This window comes from Lonchura striata, chromosome 4 (assembly GCF_046129695.1).
Source record: "Lonchura striata isolate bLonStr1 chromosome 4, bLonStr1.mat, whole genome shotgun sequence".
Lineage (NCBI taxonomy): Eukaryota > Metazoa > Chordata > Aves > Passeriformes > Estrildidae > Lonchura > Lonchura striata.
The window spans coordinates 34,101,508-34,127,954 of record NC_134606.1 but is presented as its reverse complement, the minus strand read 5'-3'; positions in this window follow the sequence as shown (position 1 = coordinate 34,127,954).

Here is a 26,447-nt window from a genome sequence, read left to right as displayed (position 1 = left end):
TTCTTCATCTTCTTCTTCTTCTTCTTCTGCTTCTTCTTCTCTTCTTCTTCTTCTTCTTCTTCTTCTTCTTCTTCTTCTTCTTCTACTACTACTACTCCTTCTTCTTCTCTTCTTCTTCTTCTTCCTCTTCTACTACTCCTTCTTCTTCTTCTTCTTCTTCTTCTTCTTCTTCTTCTTCTTCTCTTCTTCTTCTTCTCCTTCTTCTTCTTCTTCTTCTTCTTCTACTGCTACTACTCCTTCTTCTTCTCTTCTTCTTCTTCTTCTTCTTCTTCCTCTTCTACTACTCCTTCTTCTTCTTCTTCTTCTTCTTCTTCTTCTTCTTCTTCTTCTTCTTCTGCTTCTTCTTCTCTTCTTCTTCTTCTTCTTCTTCTTCTTCTTCTTCTTCTTCTACTACTCCTCCTTCTTCTTCTTCTTCTTCTTCTTCTTCTTCTTCTTCTTTTCTTCTTCTTCTTCTACTCCTTCTTCTTCTTTTCTTCTTTCTTCTTCTTCTTCTTCTTCTTCTTCTTCTCTTCTTCTTCTTCTTCTTCTTCTTCTTCTTCTTCTCTTCTTCTTCTTCTTCTTCTTCTTCTTCTCTTCTTCTTCTTCTTCTTCTTCTTCTTCTTCTTCTTCTTCTTTTTTTCTTGTCTTCAGTGAGACACTGTATTTATTTAAACTAAAAACATTTTAAAGTTAACTCTATTACATGGTATTTTAGTAGACATCCAGCTCATCTATTTTTAACAGGTAGATGAATTTATCAGTAGAGTTTCACTTTCCTCTGATTATCAGTATTACATTAGAGGCAGGAGAAGATCAAATCTTTGATTTAGTAAAGATTTAATTGCTGTACTTTCAAATCACAAAGTGCTTTTGTCACTTTTTTCTAAAGGCTACTGAGTATTTTATATTTTGTTAAGGTAGATAAGTATTCCAAAGCAACAGAATGTAAGTTAAAAATGTGCTTTTGGGAGAAGAAAATAAACACAATGAACTACTGCATTGTTTGTCCTATCATGCTTCCAGAATTTATTGCAGCTAGGGAAATAATTTCTAGGAGGAGAAAATCCTGCAAGAGTGTTTCCATACTACTACATACTTGTGAAACATACATTTTGCCTTTGGTAAAAATAATACATTAGTGTTGCTGAATAGATGCATATTTATACAAGGATACAGAGATATATAAAAAGAAAAAGACATTAATTGATTAAAGGTTAAAAGAGGGAAAAAGAAATAAAACACATTAGAAATAAACTGATGCTGCCTAATTTAGCTCTTACTCTTATAATTACAGAAACTAGATTATTTTTAAAAGCTTAAACTGTACCAGCAATGTATTTTTGTAGATTCCTTTAGTATTCAAGCATTTTACATTTCTCACATACCTGAACTTAGGGGTATGTCCTCTCATTTACCCATGCCTGTGAGAGTTACCATGCTTCCTTTTATACCACTCTGGTGTAATATACAATAACAATGTTTGGGAAAAGTTCTGGCATTTGATTTTAAGAGTGCCATACCAAAGCAATGAAGTTCTCTTTTAATGACTTATCTGGGAAACTATTTGCATACAATTGCCAGTAAAGAAAAAGGGAAAAAGCATTGGGGAGGGGAGGGGAGGGGAGGGGAGGGGAGGAGGAGGGGAGGGGAGGGGAGGAGGAGGGGAGGGGAGGGGAGGAGGAGGGGAGGAGGAGGGGAGGAGGAGGGGAGGGGAGGGGAGGAGGAGGGGAGGAGGAGGGGAGGGGAGGGGAGGGGAGGGGAGGGGAGGGGAGGGGAGGGGAGGGGAGGGGAGGGGAGGGGAGGGGAGGGGAGTTTCTTTCCATTATAATTGAGTTCCAGATCTCTGCTGCATTCTTGTCACAGCAAGGATGCTACATAAACATAGGGATTCCAGTTCTATACTGAGCCATACTCATGCCTATCCATATTTTGAACCTTTTCTTTCCATGCATATATAATTGAAGTCATGTGATATTTCTCAATACATTTTGAAGATATCATATGCTTATATAGCTGCACTGTCATGGCAGCTATCACTCATTCATATATAGAGGTGAAATGTCATTCCTAACTTCTTCCAGTAAGATCCATTACTGAGTAATCTTTAACAGGATATCCCAAATGGTGCTAGTATTCAAATGTAAAGCTATAGAAACCTCCAGCTGAGATGACTATTTTAAAGGTTGTTATCTCCTCTTCATGAATTACAGGCTTAGGATTTTAAGGCCACATTGACTTAACTGGTTCATCACACATAGTGGAAAACAACTACACTAAGTCATGTTCTGTGGTAGTTACCCCCATGAAGTTGTATATCTACATCAAAAATTCTTTAAAGGAGAATTCCCTCTTCCTTTAGTCAAAAATTTCACTCTATAGGAGCATATACAAATAAGTGCATTCAAAGAATATAACAATCAAACTTACTGGGTCTAGGAACAGTAATCAATATAAAACAAAGTGAAAAGAATAAGTATATAATACCTAAGAACTCAAGATGCATTGAACTCAGCTATGATGGATAGACTTTGTTGAAAGGCTTTTCCATCTGAAAAAAAGCATCTCCTTTTTAATAGAAGCATTCCAGATGCTTTATCAGAACCTCCATTTGTCAATCTGATAGAAGACAGCGTAATTTACTGCCTGTGATGCTAATGATAGTGCCTAGATCTATGAAAAAGGTCTGATTCATTTTTTTGCAGAAGCTTGGTGGGCACTGAATTACAACAGAAAGAAGAGAGAAAGTCTTGAGATTGATGATGTGTATCATTCTGTTATTTCAAGAAATATACGACCACTGTGGTTGTATTGTACTAGACTCAATGAACCAATTTATGAATTAACAAGTGGCAGTGTGAAGTATCAGTTGCTAGAAACAGCGTGTGTTAATCAATGATTTAAGAAAACATTTGTGCATGTGTAGAGTTCCATTCATGAAAAGAAAATAATTGAGGCTGAGTGTTTTGGCAAAAAAGAAAACAGTTTCTGTATTTAGATCTGAGTATTCTTTTTCTCCAAGATCCAAAGGAAAAAAAGCAAAATGAATATAAGTGCAATCTGCCAATCAAATTATATTGAAATGCCAAACTAAGTACAATCTTGTCCTACTAATCTCATAATGTGACATGATAAAGCTACCTACATATTAGAGTTATTAAAGCTATAATCCCCATTCTCCTTACTTTCATCATTCTAACCCCAGGGGTAAACAGAAACAGAAGAGAGAGAAGGTACAGACAGGTTGCATCCCCATTTGCAAAAGCTCCTGACCACTGTCACTTGGGATTTGGTTAGTGCCATGTCTGTTTTACAGCTGTACAGTCTTAGCTATAAGAATATCTGGGGGGTAAAAGTAATAATGGATTATTCTATTGAGTAATTTTGAGACCACAAGACTTACACATATGAACATATACTTTGTGCTACTCTGAAAAATGAGGAATCTGTCCTGCCTTAAATATTGCAAATAATTAAATAGAACCAAATCTAAACTGTGTTTTAAAATATTTTACTTCTTTTCAAATTTGGCATATCATTGCAGAAACATCCCAAATATTTTCTCCTACACATCAGTATTAAATCAAAGCTACTTTTTGCACAAAATCTTAGTTCAACAATTAAGATAGCATACAATGAAAAATGAAAATTAAAACCCCATGTCATTCGTCTATTTCTATATATATATGACTTCTGCTGAAGTGAATAAGCACTGTATTACATAACTGATGAGGTAATTAAGATCATGCCTTTTTTCTTCATATGCCTGCTGGTTAATTCTAAGATTAGTGTTCAGTTTAATGTTGAGCCTCACACAATGTTTCAGTATCATGCTGTAGATAAATTGTTGGAGTCCTGAGCATTAAATCAATAGGTCTTCTGTCTTGTTCAAATAACCAAGTTTCCCTTAGGCAAACCCCATGCTGACACCCTAGTGTGAAACTCATTAAGTTTCTTGTGGACTAAAATATGACATGTTATCTAATAAATAATTAATACCATATGTTATAAATACAAATAAGTTTACTTAATGAAGGAAGAGTTTGATTTTTCACTGTCTAGAATTCAGTTTAGAGTAAATACTAACTTGGAACAACATAGGCAATTTCTTTTAAAAAATAGAACAAAAATAAATTTAGAAAGACTGGATTGGATAATGGAAAACTGTTTCCAAATATATATATACGTAAAAAGTTAGATGTAAAGATAGTTGCACATGCAGATTAAAATATTTTTGTAAGAAAAGCAGAAAGGCAGAAAGGGGAGAGAGACAAAAATTGAAAGACTTATATAGCTAGAGGCAAGCTCTCATGCTTAACACCAAATCTGGCAAAGACTGGCATAAGAAGGGCTTATTGCAAACAACTTTTGAAGAAGCAGGATTCAGCAGAGTAAATGAAAGCCCAAATTTCAACAGTACTGTTTGCCCTGAACTCTACTAAAACTGCATTGTGACCTCTTTAATTTTGTCTTAAATACATTTATTTCTGGAAAGTCTGAAGTTAATGAGTTAAAATATGATGAAGAGAAGTGAGTACGGAAGAGAAGCTACCCATGAAGAAATAGGAAAATGGTTTGAGAGAAGTGCTGCAGAAAGGTATTTGTCAATCAGAAAAAAATATATACCAGTCATAATCAAAATATGTTATATCTTTCCTGCTTCTTTTTGTGATCTATTTAAGAAGTAAATTGCACAACAGAGACTATTATCCATAAGGAATTATTACTTCCCACAGGAAAAATACATATTCTTAGCAGAAACAAATATAAAGATAAAAGGAATGTGTCATATGAGGAGGTTCTCTCTTGTCATTTTACCACTTAAAGTCACTCAAATTTCTCATGCACTTTACAAAAAGATTTTCTGCCTGTGCTCAGTTCTTAAACATATTTTATTCAAACAAAATTCTGTGTTCAAAACATCCAAGGAGATTGAGCAATATCTGTTATTTCATCAAATTAAAGTATAGGAAAGGAAAACTAAATATTGTGTTAGCTAAAAGCAAAGCTCTTAAGAGGCTGGTTACTCTCAGAGAAAATGGCCTTTAATAGGCGCTAATAAGAACACTGATTTTTTCAGTGCTTATTCATATGTCTCCATCTACCAAACAAATGTAAACCCAGTGTTTTGACTGGCCTAACAGCTATGACCATCACAGTCTCTGACATGAAACTGGTGATAACCCATTCTCGTACAAAGAGCCATACAGAATGGATTTAAACTGTACTGTACAATTTTTAGCAGAAGCAAGTCTCACAAGCTCTTTTCTTCCAGCCTCTCTCCTGTTAAATGAAAGAAAACAGAATACGAAGTTGTGACTGATTTTCCAATTAAATGGAATTATTTTATATGGAATGAAATGTTATATGAGCTTTAAAAATTATGTCATTGGGTACTGTTGTGTCACATGGTCCATGATTATTTTGAAACTTTTTTCCCCATTTATATTTCAAACAAAATTGAATGTAGTATACAGAGTTTTGCTATCAGAGAAATGACTGTAATATTCTGCACATTATATAACACCTAATATCATGAATCCTTGACTACATTATAGATTTAATAATAAAACTTGATTTTGGCAGTTGTATGCATGAACAACTCGCTAAAGTCAATGCAATTATTTAGATTGAATCTATACATAAAAATTTGAAGAATGACTACAAGTCTTATTGAACAGAAATCTCACAAAGGTTTGCTTTTGTGCTGTTTTAATTGACCAATATCAGCTTAAAAGTCAAACCGGTACATGCAACTGTATGTCATGTCATAAGCAAAATAATTTATTATTAAGCATTTTTATTTCTCCTCCAAGAAAAAGAACTCTAAAGAACCTGAGGTTCTACCATAAGATTCTTACTTTTTACTTAAACATAAAATGTTTAAGTTCACTATGAAGGTCACTTTTGCAAACTGATGGAAATTGTTAAAGTCAGAACGATATGCTGAGCTAAAATGCTGAAATGCTCTCCTTGTGGCTGAATGTTTTTTTTCCTTCTGCACTGCTGATGTGAGATTTCTAATTGTTTTCTGTCCATTCTGTGAAATACCAAACCCTTACATGGAGATGCTGGCCATCATAATCAGACATCAACAACCTGAAGACAGGTACTTGGTTGATGAGCTGCTTTTTGCTCACTCTGCTAACACTGAAGGCAGTACCTCCCCAATAAAATCTCTTGTGCCTATTGCCATCAGGACTTTGATGAAGCAGCAAAGATATGTGATATTAAAAAAATAAATACAAAATGAAAGCTGCAGTCACAGAGTCCCATTAGAGTATCTGCAAGCAAAATCAAGTGGGAAATTTATGGCCTGAACATACATAAAAAAGTTTTTTTCTTCATATTTAATGCCTTATTTTATTGAAAAATTTTAGATGTAATGACATTTTGCTTTATCTTAAAATGGCAATATTTCTTCATATCTTGATAGTTCTTTATAGCTTTTGTTCTGATTCAATAGAGTTTGGATGCATAGCAGCTACACTCTGATCAGCATTACAAAAAAACAACAGAGAAATTGAAAAATAAAAAATGTTTCATAATTTTAATTCATAACCTTATGAAATACTGCATTGAAATCCACCTGTTCACTTTGATATTTTTTATTATTTATTTTTATTGTTTATTAATTCTTCACAAAAGGCATTTTTAATATCAAGGTATCTTTAATTTGCTTTAAAATATACATTCTAATGGAATTTTCTCAGATAACCTTTAACAGTTTAAACAGGTTAAAATTTAATGTCATTTATGTTGGAAAGGTGTTCAAAATATTATACTATTAAATATTTAATGACATAATTACAGAAGATTTAGCTATTTTCAAAGTAGACTCAGGAGGCCAGAGATATCACTCCACACTACTTCTTGAATCGTTAAATAGGTCTACTGAGATTTTTAATCTTTTCCAAAATTTAATAATACAGTTTAGGTTGCTGCTAGCATTGCAAAATATAGTATTCTTACACAGATGTGACTGCTAATTAAAAAGTCTCTTGTGACTGCAAATGGGTTGCAGGGTGCTTCTTTTATCTGTGTTTCTATCACTTAGGAAAACTTGGAGCAGTTAAGTATTTGTATATTCATAATTATAATGTACATAAAAGACTACATTCAGTCCTGACTACTGCATAGAACTATAAGAATATCATATTTATGTGCAAGTGCTTTCAGTGGCTTATATCTACAATATTCTTGCCCCTTGAAGGAATTAATTTCTGATTGTTGCCAATCAAACAGTTCAGCAATCACACTTGTACTATATCTCTTCTGAAGAAGTCATTTGTTGAAATATCTGCAGACCATGTGTGCCAGGTATCCCGAGAGAGGGGGGAAAAAAAAGTTATAACGTGAGTGATTGAGAGTGCTTTAAATAAATCTTTAAACAAATCTTTAAACAAATCTTCCTATTTTCAATGGGGATGGAAATTTTCAATGGGTTTTAGCAGAAATCAAATAAGACTGTTATAAGCCAATCTTCATATTTTTTGAAATTAAGAAATAGCAAAACATTTAAAATAATAATAATAGGAATGTGAGTTAAAAATGCATTGGCACTTGAGCAATAATAATTATAATAGAATATAAAACCAGAAATCATTACAGTGATTGTTAAAGACAGATACATGGCAAAAGAACAATTCATCCTCTCTCATTCTGTAGTTCTCGAAGAGCTATGTCAAAGCATAACTCAAATGTAATATTTGTAAGGCATACTACAGTTGACTTCTTTCTTGCTTCCTTCAAAATTTACAGAGAAAACACCATGAAAATAATATACTGTGTAAATTTACCTAGGTAAGTTTTATTTATTGATTTTTTTTATTATTAGTTCCCTGCTGAAAGGTGTGGGGTTTATTACACTACTCTAAAAAAAAATCTAAACAATGATTTAATACCATTTGGGGAATTATTAAAGTACCATTATAAAAACTATATAGAAGGAAATATTGGAATCATGGTAATAGGGAATTTTTACTTTTTGACAAGCATTTTCCTCCTTTTCTATTTCTTTCCCTCCTAGGTGAACTTTGGAATTTAGAAGACTTATGTGTAAAGAATATTCACAGATTTAAAGAAATAAATAATTAAATCAATAAAATAGCTGTGCTGACTATGCTGCCAATTATATATCCTAAAAAGTAACTTATTTTCAGCTGCAAGTGCAAATAGAAGTCTAATGAGTCTGAAAAAGTAAATTTCTGTCTGAGAAAATCTACAATAAGGAAAATAAAAAGAATTCTGTATGTTTTGCGCCAACCACCGGAGTGATTTTCCTATTTCTTATACTTTAGCATAGCTCAAATTGTTACTTTCAAAATAATTTTATTCACTTCCCCATATAACCTTTGTGACTACTGAAATGAAAAGCTCAATACCTTCAGGAGAAAATGGAATTGAGAATGCATTGCTAATATTCATTTTACTTTGCTAACTGTCAATGTGTCTGTATATGTGGAAATATGCATCATTCAGAAATTTATGGCATGTGCAAAAAATTTCATATACCTCTATGTATTTAGTGCATGATTTTCAGTGTTTGAGATCTGATGACCTCATACAAATGGCCAAGATAATTGAAAGAATATGTGGCATATAAAAGGCAGAAATGCATTGTCAAAATCCACGTCTTTATCAGGTGCATATCTCAGGTAAAGCTGCAGTCCTGTGTAACAGAACAGATAAGCTGATGACAATCTGCAGAATATTTCCATCATTTTAGATTCCTTCACAAGAGTTCCATCTGCAACACAGCTTTTTCTTCCTTGCTTTAGGAGAATGCTGTGCAGGTGAGAATTTTTGCCTGAAAGGTTCAGTACTGAGACAAAAAAGATGAAAACCTTAGACCTCTGACTACAGCAGTTGGATTTGAAATTTTACTTCTGTTGGAATGCATTACCAGTGGCACAAATATTTTTTCCTGCAAGTGTATTATATGTTTGCTAATTTTTTAGAAAGCTCTGAGACAAAAAAAAAAAAAAAAAAAATCAAGTAAAATATGTAATCATTCCTTATTCAGGAGCAGTGATTTATCAAAGAAAGTAATGATGTGGGTTTTCAAGTAATTAGTGTGTTTTGGGGTAGGTTGTTGCTTTTTTCTTTCTATATGTAGTCAACACCAATGTCCATATTACTTCATGTATATTATACCAAAAGTATAAAATACAAATATTAGAAATCTGTGGCTTAATACATAAAGATCATTTATCTTAGAAGCTTCAATTTCCTTCTCTATATCAGGTTTCAAAGCTGCAACTGCACTAAGTGTTCCATAAAATTCATTAAAAAACTCACTATGAATAAGATGCTGGAAAAAGATAATTATAAGACACAATATTTCAATATTCTTAGCGGAATTAATTTTTTTTAATATATTAAACACAGAAGACCCAAAATATCTTTTGCTCTGATAGCTTTTTTTATTATATTCTTTTTTAATTTTATTTTTAATCTATGGACCAAGCTCTGATTTCAGTGGAAAAGTATTGATTTTTACCTCTCCCAAAACGTGAAACCTGAGGCCGTGATATGCATTTGGTGATGAGAGTTCAAGATTTGACTATTCCTTTTTTTCTAATCCAGTTGATTGGAAAAGAACTGAATTAGAATAGTAAAGAATGGACATTGAAATTCATCAGTAACATGTAAAAATGTGTAACAAATTTTAAGTCTAGTAATAGAAAATTAGAAAAATTAGAATGCAGAATCGAAAGTGGGGAGGATGAATAAATAAGTAAACACAAGCCATGCTATTTTGGACAACCAAACTTTACCAATCCAGACAGCTACCAACATCCATAAGAACAAATGATACATAAAGCTGAAATATGTTTTTTGATTTGTCATGCCTACTTTTACTACTATTAAATTAAATTAAATGCTGAGTGAGTGATCAAAGTTATACTTCTGGACATATGAGAAAAGATATTAGACTATAACTTTGAACTTGTAGCAAACAAGTAAATAGGATTTCAGTTCATATAGCATATTGAAAGCTAGGGAGGAAAACAAAGCTGTGGAGTCTCCTGACAATAAACATAAAGGTATAGGCGAACTGGGGCAAACCTGGGAAGAAGTTTAAGACTGGGCAGGAGACTAGTTTCTGAAAAAACTCTTTCTTTGTCTTGTTTGCCCTGCTGCCCAAGAAGTAACACAGTAAGATAGAAATTTCTGCAGAACAGTGCAGAGTATGTTAGACTGAGCTCACTCTACAATGACATTAATGTTTCAGTATTCTGCTACAGTTTTTGTTTTATTTATAAAAAATATTTCTGAGATTTAAATTATTAAAAGCAAGAGATACAATTCAAAGTTCTTTCCTTTTGACATTTTGGATAGATAGAAAAATTCTGCAGATGCAAAGAAAGATAATATAGTTTTTTGGGTAGTGATTCTCAATTTTTTATCAAGTCCACAGGGAAAACTGCAATTGCTCCCAGACCATTCTTCAGATATTGATATACTGTAATTACTGCACAACTCTAGGCTAAAAACCAGGAAATGTAGCAAAAGAGTAACTCATCAGAACCCTTAAGCAAACAATTTCACTAAACTTTCACAATAATGCAACACAAACCTTGAAAATTACTAAATAAATTTATGTATTCATTTTGACATATTTTTAGTTTAGTGAACTAGAAAATTCCATTTTCTATGAGTAACAGTGGCATTAAAAAGTGCCAATTCTGCCATTTTCCAAATATGCAATATTGTTTTAGCAATGGTTCTTCTAGTTAGGGAGCATGAGTGACAGGACTGGGTCCAAAATTCAGTTCTGTTATGTAAAAGAATCAAATGCTCTCTCATGACATAAAAGGCCATTGTTAATACATGTGACTCACATAGGGCAGTACTGTACTAGGATGAATATCTCTAGTAAGTGGACCTAAACCAGAGCAACAAAAACATGCCATGTGCTCCTCGGATGACCTGTGCTGATGGCATTTCCCCTCAAAACAACTGCTACATTTCGTGGAGCTGCTTACACTTCACCATGTGACTGCACAGCACCAAGGGTAAGTACTGTCAGGTTTTCCTGTTTCTGTTTTATCAGTTTAAGAGACAATTTTCCTTCAAGAGTTAATAATCATCATCTCAAAAGGGCTAAAAGCAACTTCCCTCAACATAACTCACTAAGAAGTCTAGCTTCCTGACCCCAATTCTTTTCGATTTAACACTCATCATTAATACTATCATAATTAAAAGCCTAACTGAATTTCTTTTGTAAACCTCCTTTCAAGAATTTTATAGAAATGTCAATTTGCCATAATTATTTCTCTAAAGTAATGGGATTGTCATTTCCTGTATCATAAAACTTGATATTAAACTTTCTTAGATATTTCAGATAAAGTTCCTGCATAATATGCTATAACAGAGCATGTAATTCTGAATCTCATTTAGTGAACTGTACTTCAAAATCAAATATCTTATTCACTCATAATTCAAATTATTAGTGTATATTAGAAAATAAAATTACAGAGCAAGCTAAGATGCCTTCCCACATACAGAGAGTCAGATGCTCCTAATATGCTCTCAAATGTGGGTATGCATTTCCCCAATAACTGAGGGAGGGAAAAAAAAACATTTCTGTGTATATGTAGGGATTAACACATAAACACTGTTGCTTTGTCTCCACCTTGGCATTCAGACAGATGCAGAGATTTGTCTAAAAGAATATTTCTCACACATTTTTAGCATTTTACAGATAATCTTACAATTTGAAATCAGTTAACTCAATGAAAATAGGGGAACTCTTCTCCCATGAACACAGGTGATAATTTCAGTTACACTGCTTTAGTGGAATTCATCTGCTATCAGTCACCAGTGTTTAATTATTCCTGCTTTTAGGTCATCGTCTTTCACTAAGATCTCTCCATAGCTCAGTAATATATTACAGTCTTTTCTTCCAGTATTGATCTTCCTGCTGCCATTCTTGCATTAAGGTTATAAGGCTGCACTGCATATCCACACAGTCTAAAATTAGAGGCAAATAGAACTAGCATGTTACACAGCTTTGTACTACATCACACTAATTTAATTTCTGAAATTACTGCTGATCTTTTTTGTCTATTGTGTATTTAGTGTAGATTTAGAATGCTGTTTGGAGTTACACAAATGTATGTGGTTTGAAAATTTCTCTGATTGTGTCTTTCCCACCACGATACTGCTGGAGCTAACATAAGCAGAATTGTCTGAAATATGTTCATAAGAAAAGAAAGACTTCAGTCATTCTTAAGTAAAATTATTTTCCGTAATATCGTACCACTAAATAAATTAAGAAAGTCAGTTTTGTTGACTAGATGTTACAAATTTCATGTACCGGCCTCACTGGATAAAATATTTTACAATGATAGCTTCTGCTGCCCTGTTCTTACACACTTCTGGGATGGCTGGATAAACTCCAGCATGTTAGCTTAGAATTTCATCACATTGCATTACTTTGGCCCTGTCAAGGATTGACAAAATAACAAACATAAATACCACAAAACAAGCCCAATTTCCAGAATGCAGCAATGTCCCCAGCCAACCAGGACTTATAGAATATAATGTTTTGGAATTCAGCTTTGCCTTATGAAAACCTTAAACTAAATTAATGAGCAGTTCTTTGTGCTTTCCAAACAGGGTATTAGAACATTTCTGCAATTTTTCTTTCCTTTGTTTTCCACTATAATCACTGTCTTGCTGTGGTACTGCTTCAGTCTGCCATTCTTCATCAAGAATAGCTTTTCAAGCACTTTTAACCATTCTTGTGGCAGTGGCAGTCTTCTGTGAGATAAAGACAAAGCAGAGCTATATGTTATCATTATAATGTGGGCACTTGCCTGTATGTCACTGGAACAGTTCTAACATTGCCTGCATGCAGACTTTCAGTACGGCAGCCTAATATCATAGATCTCACTTCAGAGTCCTGCAGAAGAGTCTAGTGCTAGATATGCAATTTCTCATACTTGCACTGCCCTCCTCTAGGGAAACGAAGCTCACATTGCTCTGTAATATTTTCCTTTCATACATGTCAGAAGTACAATTTGAACAAAATTCTGAAGTGTAAATCATCTGTGATAACCTAAAACTGTGACATTATACCATATTGTATGTTCTTATAGAAGTTTATTCTTACAAAAAATTTAAAATTGATATCTTGTGGCAATTAACCAAAAGTAAATAGCACATCCTCGATGTATATATTAGTTTGTGCTGAAAAAAGAAAAATGAACACAACAACCCTTTTGGGTTAAAAGTTTGAAGGGGGAATGAAGCCAGTCTATTTGATTGCTAGTTTAGGGAACTGAAATAACCATTTGACAAACCTTTCCCGATTGCTCAGTGAAGTAGAAAGATTGGCACCAAAGGTTCAGTTGCCACCAAAAACTGACAGAGCAGTTTAACTCTATACTTCACTGGCAGCTTTACAGAATGCTGAGGGAAATATTTTTAAGGCTTTAAAAAGTCATAGCCAAGGAATGTGGATGAATTTTTCATATTTTCTTAGTTCAGTATAAACCTTCTTTTTCTAACAACTCAAATCCAACATTACTCTTCTTTATTCTAGAAGAATATATAGAAGACTGCTGGGTTCTTGCATTTAAAATCCAATGTAAAGAAAAAGGATTGATAATTATATATTTTTTTTAATTTGAAGGGTCATATTTCTAAAATTGCTCCTAGTTACACATAAAAAAGTTCTTTCCTCACCCATTTATTTTGGAATATAAATCTGTTCCTCCTACAATAAGAAGAGGATCACTTGATGTTGGAGGTTCTTTGGTCTTATTAGGTTTAGAATGTTCTTTGTAAAACCAGGAACAAGAAGGGCTAATTTTAAATCCTCTAAAAATCTACAGGAATTGTATATTACTAGTTTCAGCTAGTCTATATTAGACACCTGCAGCAATATAAAAAAGTAGATGACAAACTATGTCTGAGCATCAACATCTTAAGTATTTGAAGATATGGATTGCATATGTTAAGCAAGACAGAAAGGAATTCCGGTATGGGGTTGTGCAGTACTTTAAATCCCTACTTGCATTTAAATTCTTTAAATTTTTACTGGAAGCATCTATATTCACAAATAGCAAACCCAAATGTACTAAACCTAGTTAACAGACATCATATAGAACACTTGTCAGTTTAAGGTTTGAAGCCAATTTGAAGCATATAGTGAATTTATATCAGGAGTACAAAAGAGATATCTTAAATTACATCCTGAAGCACAGTTAATGAGATTGTCTTATGTAAGTTAATCTGGTAATACGATCATCTCTAATGACATTATTCTGAAACAACCCCTTTACAAATTAAATTAATGAATTATATACATTTACAATGCAAGAATACAGAACTGGAGTGTTTTTAAGGTATTTTAAGGTTAATATCAAGGCATTTCACTATGCCTCTTAGGACTAAGTCAATATAATATAATAAAGTATTGCATTGAGCCAGAGGAGGAAAAGAACAACGAGACACACAGGAAATAAAATGTTGCCAAGTATGGTGTATTATCTTTGTATCACATGTCCTTTGAAAATAATACTCAAATAATTAAAGAGAAAGCATCCCCTTGCTGGAACCCCATACCAGACACAGGTACAAGAACCAAAGAGAATACTTAAATTTAGTACTGGATATGCTGAGTTGAGAGAAAGGGCAAAGGAAAATGATTTCTCATCCTGAAAGAAAGACAAATAAGAAGAGAAACTACTAAAAAAGCTCATTGCAATGAGAGATTGCATGCAGCTCTATCAGAAATAGAGGTAGTTGGGAGCTTTAAAGCATAAGTGTAAATTGGAGGTAAGGGGGAAAAAATAAAATTCATTGCTGGTTTAAACCTTCTATCTTTGTCTGGTTTGCTAGGAAAAATGAACTTGGCTATAAGAAGCTTCTTTTAGCCACTTGATTGTTGTGCTATTAGAGGCTATCAGGCACACTATGGTAGGGATATTGTAAAGATCATGTATTTATCTCATTGATAAGCCCAAATAATCATTAGGAGACAGAGCACAAGGCATATCTTGTAAATTTTCTGTAACAAAATTCAGTGATGCATTTAATTGCCATAAAGGCAGGAGCCAGCATACCGTTAATATCTTGACTCACCTCCAGCTTTGCCTTACTGAGAAGTGCTTGATAGCAGCGTTATTTTTCATTAAATAACTAAACAGCAGCATTTTTTCCTTGTTGGTTAAAGCTTATTCTCTCCCTATTCTATTTCTGTCAGAGTGATCTAAAAGTGTTTGATACTGGCTACCTTTGTTCCACTGATAATAGAGACACTTACCCAACAAGTGGGTGAATTTCTCCTCCCTTTGAAGCATTTGAAATGTCATTTAACCTGGTTTTGAAGAAATGAAACCTAAGCATTGAAGTGATCTGTATTGTACAGATGACCAGTATCACATAGCCAAAGTCCAATATCTAACAAAATATTTTCATTCTTAGGATGCAGAATACCATTTCTTGTTCTTGTCCTCCCGCCAGTTACAACAGAAGTTCTTCTCTTCCCAAGGCAGGCAGAAACAGCACTGGCAAGCAGGACCCCTGATATTTGACATCCCATTCAAAAATCTCTCTGTTAAGATGTTGTCATCCTGCCTTTGTAATAATCTTATTTTAGGTCCTCTAGTGCCTACTTGATCAGACAACAATTTTGGTACTATTTAAAAATTGAATCACCAAATGAAAGAAAATGTAGTTAATAAAATCAACACAGGGTGGCAATAGAAAATAATTGAGATAAGATGGTACCTTTTTTTTGTATTCCAAATTCCATAGATTTTTAATGTGTTCAGTCACTCTAAAGGGCAGCCAAAAGAGTCTGCAATTTAGTGAGCTAGGATTTAGGCAATTTAGGCAGAATTTAGACAATTTAGGATATTGTTCAAAAAAAGTGAAAGAGTAGGTGGAAGTTGTGACATTTGATGATGACTGTGATTAGACTTGTTCAATTGGGCAAGGGATTTAAGTTTTGCCACCATGGCATACCATCTGAAAAAAGACAATAGGGAAGGACACAATGGAATTTCACAGAGGTGTGCCAAAAAGATGCTTAAGCAACAGATTTTACCATATGACTATGATACCAGTGTGGAGAAATATAAGTCAATAAAGACATTATAACGAAAATAGAATCAAATCAATTACTTAAGACTAATGCCAGCTTGGTCTCGTGTACAGACTGCCTGTAAAAAGCATTAGGCATGTTCCCGGAACATGTCTTCCAGTTGAGTTTCTTCCCAGAAGGATTCTGTGCATGTGCTCTGCAGCTGCAAGGTAATGTGAGACCAAGTATACAGTAAGAGCGACGGTAGGAACAGCTGCTTCATAACTGCATTACTGGTCTCAGCTAAAGCACCAGTGTAGATACACTCCCAGGACTGCTGAAGCACTACCAGTTAGGCTAGCCCCTTTTCTGCTTTTAATACATCTGTAGAAAAGGAAATTAAAAAAAGGAGATCATTTCTTCTAGTACAGGGAACTGATGGACTCTATCCTCCCCTGTGATTGCAGGACTATTCCAAAGACAGTTGTGCCCAAATGCTACATTAAGCAATTTTCAGATCTTAAAAGCTGACTTGTAAGCATAATTTTGCATAGGATTCTTAAAGAGAATCAGTCAACAGTATTAATTTAAATTAAAGCAGAATGATTATGAGAACCAAGGCAGAATTTTTCATGCCTATAAAAAAATGTTTAACATGAATCGGTGGAATTTTCTCCCTGAATAGCAAAGGAAGGAACTAGTCACACACTCTGTTTCTAGAGCTTTATGGCATTAACAGTACTTGTCACTTATGACTCTGTGGGTGGTACTTGTATCAAGTAAAGTCAGTAGTCTGTTGATTAAGTCATTCAGTCATAGGCAAAAGGCTATTGAAGTAGTGGATTCTTTAGGATGTGGTAGAAAATGATAAGGCTTCTCGGCTTGTCCTTCTTATTTACTACAATTCTGTAACAGTGAAATCATATCAGACATTGCAGGAAACAAGTCTTCTTCAGTGAAAGACTTCTCTCTCTAGTCTAATTCATCTTGCCACAAAGCACAGTAGCTACTTAAAAAGTCACATTTGGGGTTCATTTCTGTCCCTTTGCAACTACTCAAAAAATTTAATAAAAGTGACTGTAAAACATGAACTGCATCTGTGAATGGCAAAACCAGAAATAAATGGCTTTTCTACTTGTCTGAGAAAAACCATGTCGAGCTTTTATCATAGGGAACCCCCCAAAATCTGGTCCATCCAGGTATTATATTGGGTTAAATAATTACAGATACCTTTGGTCATGTTTGTGGCTAGCAATCATTGCTTTAGAAGTTCCTGCAGTTACAGAGTGGTCAGAAACAAGACTGTGTCTCAGTTCTCATGGACTGCTACAAGCAGGAATCATTGTAGATCAAATGCCTGTGCTGTAGCAACTGGATAGCCATTCCAACAAGCTGGATCCCTTGTGAACAAACAGAAAGGAACTGACATACCCAGTTCCTTAGAATAAATTCATGATGACATTATAAGTGACATTAACACTTGCAGATATTTCTTGGTGGAAACTGAAATCAGAAAAGAGGGGTTCTCTTACAGTGTGCTCTTGACAACTAGTGTCCCCAGTTTGTTTTTTTTTTTTTTTATATTAGAATGGCACAGAAGTCATCTAAATAGGCATGCTAATAAACCTCAAACTGCTAGGTTTTTATATATATTTGATATATATTTGATAATTTTTCCATTGTTGTGCAAGAGTAATATTTACTTACACAATTTCAACTAAAATATTAATTGCCAATAATTTGGAAACATATGTGCTGAGTGTGCCAAAAATTAAATAAATAAATGAAATAAATAAATGAAATAGATCCAAAATTAAATAATAAACATATTTTCCACCATAGGCAGAGGTAGCAGTCTTGCTGCTAATGCATGCTTAGCTAAATATTCACTATTGCAGCATGACACTTACCTCTTTCTTGTGCCCACATCTTAGGACAGAAACTTCCTAGCTGGTGTTGAATTGCTGTCCCCAAAAAGTATCTGGGGATGCCACAAAACAGAACTAAACTAGAAAGGTCCACAGCACACTTCTAAGAGAGTAGGGTGCCAATCCTTTCTCTAGGAAGTTGGTCATGCATTGTGTTACCTAAAGAGGTCACTACACTATAATCCTACTTATTCTCTGAATTGCAAAATCACTTCCACGCTAAATTATTCTCCTCATTGCTGCTGGGGCAGACTCTGCCTCCTGCTGTAACAAGATTAAGCTCATTCCATAACTGTCTGGACACTACCTTGGGATCTTGGCAGGCTTCCTGCCTTGCTGAAACCAAGATGAAGCATCTGTTGTGCCATTATACAGTCTTGGCATATGCATCCCTTAAGAAAGGATATTGTGACATAACCAGTGGAGCACAAAAGCCCTTACTGACTTAAAGACCCACAGGGTTATTGCCATCTGTTTATTAATTAGGTGCACTAGGTCCTGATTGTTACATATGGAATGAACCAGGCTGCTCAGGCATTCCAGTGGCTCAGTCCACTGGAATGCTGTGGTTATAAGGAAAGGATTTTTAAGAAATAAGAAGTAAGTGTCCTTGTTTGAATTGCCCAGTCAATGTCTCTCAGTGTTAGAAATCCAGGTAATTATTCCACTCCTCTACTAAAAGGTTTGGATGAGCCTTCTATTCCCATCTTCTTTTAAAATCTATATTATATTAGGCCACACCACTATGGGGTAGAATGATAGTTTCCACTTTCTTCCTCATATCTTCATGGTTTTCTCACCATGACATGTCAGTGGATTTTTCAGTTTTAATCAGTCAAGGCCATTGTTACCCTGTGTCTAGAATCTCCTACTGAAACCATTCATTCAACAAGTAAAATGTAAAGCTCCCTAAAAGCTCATGAATATTTTAATATATATTGTTATATATTCTGTGTTTGTTTGAAGGACATGCCCAGCAAAGATGCAAAAAATCTGTGTGTCTCTTCTGAAACACTGTAAAACTGGCAGTGTGTTCTCAGTTAGACTGATAATTATTATCATTAAATTTCAATTCCTTATATAAGCATATAATTCACAGGATTCATTATATACATGATATACATATTCACAGAATTCATTTTGTAGCTTATACTTTCTATCTTTTGGAAGAGAAGGTCATCTAAACGATTCTTGAATCCTTTTAGGGCCGTCCTTCAGTAGAACAAGAAGGCAGACAGAAGTTCAAGTTGGCACTTCCTCTATGTGTCCTCCCACGTCAGGAAAAACTTCTGTATGTCCAGAAGGGAGATCACAGAATCATGGGATGGTCTGGGTTGAAATGGACTTTTTAAAGATAGTCTGTCCCACCTGCCATGAGCAGAGTCATCTTTCACTCATTATTGTGTATATACCTGTTGCACAGTAAGAGCCTATAAATAGTCACTTTTTTTCTGATACTTGAAATAGTATGGTACTTCCTTACAGCACCTCACAGGATAAAGAGACATGATTCTGCATGAGAGTTGAATAATTCCGAAGTATAAGCCCTTCTACCCTTCCAGTAAAAATATTTCTACATCTGAAAAAATATCAATAATATGGCAAATACCACAGAAAATATATATGTTACTGCAGAAAATCCTAGACAATTCCTTCAGAATTAAAGCAATATTATTTCAATGTAACTGCATCCTGACCTCTAGAAATGGGTTTGTTTAATATTCTTAAAGGTTTTTCTTAATGGCCATATTATACAGTTTCAGGCAGGACACTTATTGAATAAAGTGATCTGTACTTCTACCTACAGAGTATTTTTATTTTCAAGATCTAAAACAGTTTTATGGAGCCTGGAGCAAAACAGAAGGAATCTTGCAATGCAGAAAGCTTGAACTTTAAACCTCTGTGGAAATGAATTATGCATATGGATTGCATGTACAGTTTTAAGATTTAGAAATAATTTTGTATACTGCTATTGATATAAGATAGCTCCAGAGTGTTAATGTGATTTAACACAAGTCTATGGGAGCTAACTTTGCTAAGAAAAGGAATGAGACAAAGGAAGTAAAGCTGTTAATTGGCAAAGTGGATTTTCCCTTGTGATTGAAATACATGAAAAAAAAGGAACTTTAAACAAGAAGAAAAAATAATATCCTGCTAATCCATCAGCTTTCCAACTTGAGAACAAAAAACAGAACTATCCAATCAAAATATTTATCAAGTACTTAAATTTTAAAGAAGTAAATAACCAATAAAAAATGCAGATATAGGATTTTAGTTTTTCCTGGATATTTTTGCAGTGGAGGAAATAATAGTAACATTCACAGACCACAGAATATTCTGAATTGGAAGAGACCCACAAGGATCACCAAATCCAGTTTTAAAGTGAATGGCCCATATGTAGATATAATACCTACTTTGGTGTTATTAGGACCATGGTCTAAACAGCTGACCTAATGAAATACTAAATTTCTATTCAAATATGAAAGCTTGAATACCGTTGTCAATACATTTCTTAACATAAATATAATTTAACAAATCCAGTCAGGATTAAACCAAAGATGCTCAATGTTCCATTTAGCAGGTGAAAAGGATTTTGTTGCAGAGAAATGATGCTTTAGAAACTGTTTATTCAATATCTTCTTTTCAATAGTATTCATTTGGTTAAAAAGTATGATTTCTTTTGATGTGAATCAATGCCTCTTTTAGTCACAGGAAAATTTTATTTTCTAAAATAACTTTTGTTTAGGCACCATGATTGTGTACGTGGAATAAGGGATCAATGGCTTTAGTTTACAAAAACGTCTCAGGACTGTGTATTTCAGTAAGAACATGGCACAGATTTTTTTCTTTACAATGGAGTTATCAACCTGTAGGTGATGTTTTCACTTGTCCTATTTGATCACACACTTCTCATCCGTAACCCAACTGCAAAAATCCATTAGTGCTCAAGACTTATCTACCACTTTAGAACTTTCCAGATAACTGAAGGTTGTTCCCTGTCAAAAGTAAAAATTTCTGGTTATTAAAATACTGGTAGGAACAACTTTGACATCCAGCAATGATTGAAAGTTAAACACAATAGCTTTATATGGCCATATCATTATACATCTGAGAATAATGTCATAAATGTAAAGGCATATTCTATATTACAGTTTGTTTTAAGCAAGCTTAAATTATTCATTTTATTTTATATATTTATATATATGTGGGTATACATATATATATATAACTTCTTATAGTCTAAAAATAGATTATGTACAAAACATCATCACCCTATAGCAAATGGATGAGTCCAGAAAAGGACATGTGTAAATCTTCTGAATATGGAAAGCAATTTTTGTGTATTGATTTGTCTAAAGTGTTAAATTACATAATAGCTATATAGTAAAGCATTGAATAATTTAAGTAAATCAATGTTTTCTGAATTTCATACAAGTACGAACTTATTAGGCAGTAAAATAAATCAATATAATAAAAAAAGAGTAGTATGTAATGATGAATATATAAGCTGATAATAACCAGAGGTAAAAACTCTATCATTGTAAAAAACACTTTTCAGTCATCGTTTCTCTATTATTCCCATCAGAAAACATGGCACTCTGTAGCCAATTGATTTTAGCCTTTAAATAACTTTTCATTTGAAAGGCATCTCACAGAAGTAAAAGTATAACTTTTTTCAAATTAACATCTTGGGTATGGAATAGTAATGCATATTAACTTCTATTAAACCTTGTTCATGCAGTTTATGGTTCCTAAAAAATTATATATTCTGTAGACCTAAAGGAAGCTTCACTTCAATTCTCAAATGATTTCCATAATTTTTTCTTTAATTGATGTCTCCTGGGCAGAAGTCCTAGGTTTCAGATGTTAAAACTTTTTAAATGTTAAACTTTTTTGTTTGCTAACAATACTTCTGGCTACCTTCCAGAAAGTTAAGAGTTTAAAAAAAAAAGGGAAATGCATAACTATTAAAACTGTTCATAAAATTTACCATAAAAAAATATGTACAATTAGTTTTTAGACTGAACAAAAATAGTGTATTTGTAGAGGACAATTGACAATGTTTTTATATTAATATTTGTGAAATCCATTGAATTCTTGCTTGATGATTAAAATATTTAATGGAAATTTCTCCTGATAACTTGCATAATACTGTATTCATTCAGCAATTGTAGACTCAAAACTTTTCTAGAAACACTATGAGCAACTTATATACTTCTAAATATAGGTAGTTATACTACCAGAATAACCAGTATCTTGCCTTTAAGACTCACATCTGAAACCATGAGAACAGAGTCATTTGTTCTGCAAAGCCATATGCAGAAGTGTGATTGGTTCATTGTTATATTTTTTAAATAGACTAAACGAATAAGTGTTCAGTATTAATGCTAGACATAAATATTATATCTACATGAGCCGTATTTTATATCTTTTATCCCACATCATATAGAATATGTAAGAGGCTTTCAAAACAATATGTGGGGGTTTTTCCGCAGAAAATTTTGTTTCATAAAAGCTAAGTCTGTCATAATAATTCAAAGGTAGTTTTAAATATAAATCATACTTTGTGCACCTCTCTCTGTTGATCTTACAGGATTCAGTAGTAGCTAGTAACATCACTTTGAGGAAAGGGAGCTCTATTTTGGCTTTGTTTAAAAGGAGGGAAAATAAATACTATAAAGAAATGAAGTCTGCTTTTTATACTAATTCAGGGTTTCTTCATACAAGCAAATTTACATCATAAAAGATTTTATGTAAGAGATGTGATTCTGACTCAGAGATTTGAAATCCATCTTATATGAAATGCACTGTTTATAAAAACTCAATATATGTACCTGCAGTTATACTTTTAATGAAAATATGAAGAAAGATTATGGTAACCCTGTATGACTAAATGCTCTACTCTGAAATAATCTTCAAATTTTTCACTAGCTTCTAAATAAGGAATTAACTCTATGTTTAAAGTTGTTAGTCAAAATACTATGTTACAATCTTTTAATTGAGAAATATGAACAAAGTAGCAAAAGCTACTGCTTTGACGAAAATCCTTCTTCAACTAAATTACACTACCTATGATTTTGAAAGGTAAATGTAGTCTTTCTACAGATATGTAATTTCAAGTTTATTGCAGAAATAACCCATTATCTATTTTCCCTGAATATCATTACACTTGCTTGCTTCTCTATATATTCAGTACTGAAAAGCATTTCTTGTTAGTTTTGGTTTACTGCCAGAAAATTGCCATTTTTTCCATTGTCTTATCTTTTTCTGTACTAAGAGTTCCAGTAATTATATGGTGAATTTGATGCAGTTATCTCCCAATGATTTAATATATATATATGCATTAATATGGAACTCCATATAAGAAAAGGCAGAAAGCCTGTTTATTGGACCCAATTGGCAACAGAAAAAAATACTGTGCTTTTCAAAAATATTATGCACCTTTTCTGAAAAGGCAACAGAATATTAAGGTGTTACAGAACTGAGAGGTTATAGATCCTACTTTATAGGAATCCTTTATAACCCGCTGTTTCACAATCAATTTTTAACATAGATCCAGCTGAACTCTTTAAAATAAAATTTAGATCTTCTCAGAGTCAATGCAGCATTGGGGATTGACAGTAAAAGTAATGCTAAGTAGAAATTTTGAATCTTCCAACAATTATAAAAAAGACAAGATACCATAGAAGATGTAAAAAGAAAAACATCACTATATCCAAATTAGCACAGATGTATGGCTTCCTTGGAGATCCACTACTTAGTCTTCAAAATATGTTTGTCCTCAACAGGATAGACAACTGTGAATCATACAGTGGTTTGTGTTCTTAATAACCAAGAACCTCCATCATGGGCAGGGATACTTTCACTTGACCAGGTTGCTCAGAGATCCAATACAACCTGTCTTTGCATACCTCCAAGTATAGTGAACCCACAACTTGGCAACGGGTCTCAGTACCTCATTACCCTCACAGAAAATAATTTCTTACTAACACGTACTCTTAATCATCTTTGAAGTGTCCTAGCACTCTCTGCTTGTGTAAAAAGTCACTCTCCTTTTTGAAAGCCCCCTATAAGCATGGCAAGGCCTCAATGAGCTCTCTGCAGAAACTTGTCTACTTCAGACTAAACAACCCCAGCTGTCTTAGTGTGCCTTCATTGCAAAAGATCTTCAGCCCTCTGATACTCTTCATGGCCCACCTCTGAACCCAGTCTAATAGATCTGTATCTATTTCTGAGGATGTCTTGTGCTGAGGATCCCGGAGCTGGACAAAGTACCCCAGGTGGAGTCACACAAGAGCAGAGTAGAGAGGAAGAACGACCGTCCAAGACCTCCTGGCCACTCCTCTTTCTGTACAGCCCAGATCACATCTGGCCTTCTAGGCTGTGAGCATGGAGTTGACTCATGTCTAGCTTTTCATCCATGAGAATGGATGGACCCAAGTCCTTCTCGGCATGACTGCTCTCAATGAATCCTTCTCCAAGTCTATATTCATGTCTCGGATTGCCATCATCCAGGCACAGCACCTTGCACATGGACTTGAACTTCATGAGGTACTCATGGGCCCGTATAAGGATATTATATGTCACACTCTTGCAGAAGTTTTCTCTTGTTGACTGTTGTGTTGTCGTAGAAGGCCACCGGACTGGTCAGACATGATTTTCTTGTGTCTGACTCAGATCACCTCCTGCACTTGCATTAACATTTTTTCTATGAGGATCTACTCTGTGGTCCTACCAGGTGAGTGAATGAGCATTGGAGGAGCATGTCTTGATGAGAAAATGGATTTTATTCCTTAGTTATCAACTTCCAACATGGTACAATATGTACATTTTTGCTTTAACTTTGTGTATATTTGAATTACACTTTTAAAATGGAATTTGAGTTCATAAAAAACAGTTTGGAATAGTCAAGAAGAACTCCATACAATGGCAGAAATTTACTTATATTTTTTGAGAAATTTTCTATTTGATTTTAAGTACTTAGTAGTAGCAGTACCTGGCATGGAGATTCACTGTTAATAAGATACAAGATAATATATAATACCATTGTATCTATTTTTATATGCCCAAATGCACAGAGAAGAGTCAACTCTGTAAATTATTTTAATGACTACAACACAATTGTGAATACAAATATTTATGTTGTATGGGTAGATAACAGAATAGGAATCTTTCTATTCTAAATCAAAGTTTTTACACAGGTTCCCTTGTCTTTATAGTCCACCTGGTGTTATAGCGACTGATGAAAACCATATACCTTGCACAAAACAAGAAAAGCATATTCTGGCAAATATTTGGAATACCCTGGCTTCCTTCTTTATTTAAAATTATTTCTTTGGGTTTTTCGGTTGGCTGGTTTGGTTTGCTGATTTTTGTCACTGGTTTTGCTGTTGGTTTAGTTCTGTTGGTGCTTCCTTGATGCACCTATTATTTTTCTAAGACTACTGTACAAGATCTTCATACTGAACAAACATATTACAACAGGAGATATCCAAATGATGTTGATTGCAGAAAATCCTCTGGAAATTTAAGATAAAATTTTCAATGCGCTGTACAAAAGTGTTCATAGAGGGATGAACCTTTCACGTTCACTTCCTTTTAATGAAGTATCTGAATGCACTGAACAGCCCTAATTTGTTACTTGAATGCAATTGCCTGATTTCATGAATATGTGTTAGAACTTCTTACTCTAAGAATAAATCTGTAGAGGGTAGTTAGTATTTCCTATAAATAATTTCCTGTGTTGAGGCTGAAAATGTAACACACCGTGTACATAATCCTGCTCTATGGAAAATTGCTCCTTTGCACTTTCCTTCCATGTTCTACCCCAAATGCATTTCCCCTATATTTTTCTTTGGCTTCAATAACACATCCTGGCCCCCTGCATTTCTATCCTTAATAGATCAGTGGAGAAAAATTTTCCTTGGTAAGGGGATACTGTTCTAATTCTGTCCCATTTCAGTTTCTTTTGATTCATGTTGGTACCTACTGGAACATGATCTGTGTAAAGGACACTCCAAAACTGGCCAGAGCAAATGGAACAAGCTGTACCTGGTTAGCATACAAATACTTTCAAACTACAAAAATGTGGGTAAAAATGTAGCTTAACTACAAAAATGTGAGTAAAACTCCCAGTTCATATCAAGTTCTCTGGATGCAGAACCTTCCTACTGGGAAGGTTCCAGGAATATATTTAGAAAAATTACATGTAGGCATATTTTATAATGTAACCCTTAATGAATATTCACTGACTTAGACTTTAGTGAAAAGAGTAACATATCTAAGTATCTATAACTGCCAAATTTTCCCTACTTTGTCATTTAGTTAAAATAACAGTGGCTTTTAACAGTTTCATCTGACATGCAGACTTCCACTAGAAATATCCAAATTGCATTGGTTCCTTCTCATATTTGACCCCTAATCTTCCTATATACTGTCTGATACTAGAATATTTTACAGTAATACTCCTTAAATCTTAAGCTGCATGCCACTTATTAATG